Source organism: Pygoscelis adeliae, unplaced genomic scaffold (assembly GCF_000699105.1).
Source record: "Pygoscelis adeliae isolate BGI_AS28 unplaced genomic scaffold, ASM69910v1 Scaffold374, whole genome shotgun sequence".
NCBI classification, from domain to species: domain Eukaryota; kingdom Metazoa; phylum Chordata; class Aves; order Sphenisciformes; family Spheniscidae; genus Pygoscelis; species Pygoscelis adeliae.
Genome location: NW_008824653.1, coordinates 593,413 through 598,123, shown reverse-complemented (window position 1 = coordinate 598,123; position 4,711 = coordinate 593,413). Strand labels below are relative to the sequence as shown.

The following is a 4,711-nucleotide window of genomic DNA, read 5'->3' as shown; positions in this document are numbered from 1 at the left end:
TGGTACAGTGCTGTGTTTTGGGTTTAGGATGAGAATAATGTTGATAACACACTGATGTTTTAGTTACTGCTGAGCAGTGCTTACACAGAGTCAAGGCCTTTTCAGCTTCTCATGCCCTGCCAGCGAGAAGCTGGGAGGGGGCACAGCCAGGACAGCTGACCCAAACTGGCCAAAGGGATATTCCATACCATGTGACGTCATGCTCAGTATATAAAGCTGGGGGGAGTTAGCCAGGGGGTGGTGACTGCTGCTCGGGGACTGGCTGGGCATCGGTCGGCTGGTGATGAGCAACTGCATCATGTTATCACTTGCTTTGTACATTTTTTTATTATTGCTACTACTACTATTATTATTACTATTTTATTTCAATTATTAAACTGTTCTTATCTTAACCCATGAGTTTTCTCAACTTTTACTCTTCCAATTCTCTCCCCCATCCCACCGGGGCGGTGGGGGGGAGAATGAGGGAGTGGCTGTGTGGTGCTCAGTTGCCGGCTGAGGTTAAACCATGACAGCTTCTTATCACAAACAAAATACAGTTGCAATCAGCACCGCATTATCTAAACCTCACACTCCTGAAATTTGGGATGCTTCACAGAAATAAAAGACAACTCAAACGACTGAAATCTTAAAAACAGATGCCATAATATTTAACAAATTGTAACAGTTTGAATCCCATGTAAGTTTAAAGCTCATCTCTGATCCACCCTGAAATAGATCTTAACCACCCAAGATCTAAGTCATCTAAATGTATGCCAAGTGCATGCAAAAATCCCTTCCAGCTTTTGGCCATCAAGCCTTGCTTTTGCTACAAGTCATATAACCCCTTTCATACATCACTAAACCTCAGCTGAGGATTAAGTTTGTCCAGACAGACATGCACAGTAAGGCTAGCACTGGTGAAGGAAGAGAAACTGTGGGCTGTTAAGTGTCTTAAAATAGTGCCAACAACCACAGAACGTCAACTTTAAACTGTTACCTTCAGTCAGGACCTTTGGCTCATTCAGTCTTGCCTCCAGATACCAAGACAAAATACACAGCTTAAGGAATCTCAGTGACTATCCTCTCTTCTCTATTTGCCTCTACTGATTACCTCAGTAAAATTCAGTCTTAGTTACTGATGTAAGACCCCCAAGTCAGATTACTGAAGCAATACTGGTCATCACACCAACTGGTCAATCAGCTAGAGCTAAATTCACAAAGCTCAAGCTCCACTATGTCAGATTTCAGAGGAAGTGTTCTGAGGGGTTTTGTTTGCAAGTCTCCTCCAACAAGGACTGACTTTGGCAATTTCAGATTAAAGTTTCTGGCTTAATGCTAACGCCATCACTCCACACAAAATTTCAGAAATCTAAGCAGGAAATCTTAATGAAGTCTGTGTAAATCAGTTACCAGGGAACATATGTTTTAAATGGTTAGGACAATTCAGCTGTCCTTCCTGAACAAAAGTTTTAACATCTAGCAGAAAATTGCTGGATCCTTTAGACCATGAATTAAGTGTTCAACTGTCAGCGTGAGATGTTCAAGATACCCATGTTCAAATCTGGTTTGGGTATTGGAGCAATGACAGGCCACAGACCTACGGAAGAAGAGACTCACCTATGGCAAAAGAAAGAACATTCATACACATTCTGCTAACCTTTGACTCAACCCTGAGTTCTCTCTGGCTCTTCCGTTTGTACAGAAGAATATTGAAGGCAGCGTATCCAAACACACAGCCATCCACATTTTTACTAACAACAGTTTAGGAAGAAGTTTCTCAAGTTTAAACAAAAGAAATTTCTACTGAACTCTGCAGGCAGCACTTGAACCAAAAATGAGGTTTACTGCTATTCTGGAGACCAAAAACTCCAGAGGTAGTAATTTAAGAAATTCAGTAAGGTTGAATCAAAAGATACTAGGAAGTATCAAACCAAGAGCTAGGAATCCCATGAAGGGTTTCACTGTAAGTGATTAACTTGTCTCAGTGGTGAAATCTGCTCAGCCCAAAATAACTGGGTTTCCAAGTTCTGTGCAGTACCTCCATGTTAACAGGTATAAACTCAGTCATTTTTGGAGTGACATTAGAAGACTGAAAGCTATTGCAAAACCACATATACTTGCCATCCAGTTCCTCTGTACTACATCTAACAAATTAATCCTCAGTATAGATTTTTATATTAATTTCTTCTTGATTAATAAAGCTATCACTTTAAATTAAGACAACCATTCTTCTAAAGTAGGTCCTGTGCTTCACAAAGTTAGGAATAAATTAATTCCTTCCATAAAAGTCTATAAAAACCTGATCTCTCTCTGTTCAGAAACATACTATTTATCCACTCCCAATCAGCACAAGCCATTTTAAATACAGTGTTGTACTTCTTCTGGAGTACAAGTTGACAGTTGCTAATTAAAAGTCAAGAAAACAATGACTTTGCATATGTCTAAAGCGAAGTCCGGTGAAAGAAAACATATAAGAAGTCTTACTTCACAAGTGAGAGTAAGCTTGACTGTCTACAATAAAGACTGAAAAAAAAAACCTAATGACTTTCCAAAACTCCAATATGGAAGTTACCAATACCAACAATAGTTAAAGTTTATAGCACTTATGGCCCTTTTAAGTGTTCAGACACACGACTCAATACACTTTTCCACTTCTCATTGAAAAACAGACAAACAAAAAAGTCATTTGCAATGATTTCAGCAGATACGGAAATTCAGCAAAGAAGCTCTAAGTGCAATAATATCAGCAGCTTAACAAGAAACAGATTGATGGTGCTATTTCTCTATTTGGAGGGTCAGAAAAGCCCAGGTTACATAAAAAGACTACATCATCAATTCACATAAACATTGCTACTGCTTCACTGAGTCAGTAGCCTTTCTGCGTAAAACCTAGCCCTAACTGAAACATATGAACAGCTTAGTGAGCTTCATTTCTCCCTAGCATCTTAGGTTTCAGATAATGCACAGGAACATTCTGTACCTAACAGTTCACTAAAATGTATCTTTATAATGGGAAATATTCACCTTTGTTTCTACTCAAGCTTTTCTGAGCAACTGAAAGTTAAAGAGTTTTCCCTTATGCAGCTGCTATCTCTTCACGCAAGAGATTAATGAGAATTGTAACAAAAAGTCACCTAAGTTCCTAGGATAAACTCAGTATTTTTTTTTTAAACACTGAAAGGCTTTTGCAAATGCCAGCTATCAGCATCAGCAGAACCTGAGTTTGCTCTCTTACTACTGATGTGTCTTGTACATAAATAATTTGCTTGTTTTTATAGTTTTGTACCATACTGCTAAGAGAAATATGCATACATACATGCACAGTGCAGTATCAACAACACTGTACACCTCTTGAGAGCTCTGAACTAATCAAGTAAAGAGTGATGACAATCTCTGGTTGTATGGGAGATCAGCTCTGACTAGGCCTGTCAGTTGTAAATACTACCCTAAAAAATGAAGTTTAAAGGATGTCTTGAAAGGTCAGGACAAAAGAGTAATTTGTTTGTCATCTTGAAAGTTTGGCAGTGACATAGGGTTGTTGTTCTACTCTCACTCAAACAACTACCATCCTAAAGTATAAAAGCATCAACTGGAAAGAACTATACAGGAAAGGAATTTCCTAAGCTTGGCTTTTTTTTTCCTCTAAACTTAAGTCAGAGGTATCACTTCATAAACTCAAGAATTAACATTACTAGCATTGCAACTTACTAGCATTACAATGTTCACTTTGAAGTCTTGACTGAATAATACCAAGTCAATCATTCCAAACATACAAATGACAGAACAAATGCAGAATCTGAGAAAGCTTTGCTTTTCCTAACTAAAATAAACCTCCTGTATTAATGAAGTTGCCAAGTAATGTTTATACTGAAAATAGCGATATATTAGTGCAAATATAACTATGTAATGTTATTTAAGAGTCTCTGGTCGAAGTATCATAAACACCTACATTAAGAAAAATGATCTAGTTGTTCCATATTTGTCAAAGTTGAAGATTGCTATTATTACAACTCATAGAAGTAGCCCAAACTTTAAAATGTTTTTATTAAGTATTTGGAATTTGTGTGGTCACAACAAAATAAACTAAGAATGAAAGCAAGCAGAATAAACACCCTCCCATTTTCCTGAGGCCAAAAAGCCTAGCCAACTTCAAAGCTGGTTTCTGGTAATTTTTCATTGCCATAATGAACATATGCAAAACTTACCTATAAAGACATTGCAGCCTCATTATACTAGCATTAGAAACTACTTGGCATAACCATTTTCCTTTCTGCATTCACCCACTGCATTTTTCCTGCCATAAACTCTTTCAGTTAAGGTTGCCTTCTGTTATCTACCCCACGACTAACTTAATAGTATTTTAGATTGAATAAAACAAGTACAACAGGCAAGCATGGTTATTCTTCACATAAAGTTTACACATTTAAAACAACAGTGAATAATCCCAAACATTAATAGGGAAACAATAGTGAGTAATCCCAAACTCTTTACATGTCTCCTTCAATGGAAAAAAAAAAAAAAAAACCAACCCACCCACAAAAACCTGAACCCAGCATACAGACATGCCTTATTCTTAAAAGCCACTTGACCACCTACCCATCGCTGGTTCCCTCGACTTATACAGGATAATAAAAAACTAACATTATGGACTACGGAACTGAGGAGCAGGAAGTTTTGTCATCTCAACCCGGAGCCGTCAAAATGTCAGCGAGGAAAAAAAAAAAAGGGG

General features: G+C 37.8%; 1 protein-coding gene across 1 annotated transcript in view; it reads right to left on the bottom strand.

Moving 5' to 3' along the window:
• PAPOLA (poly(A) polymerase alpha) overlaps positions 1-4,711 on the bottom strand; it is a 48,016-nt gene that overhangs the window by 42,302 nt on the left and 1,003 nt on the right. The gene's annotated exons all lie outside the window — the stretch shown is intronic.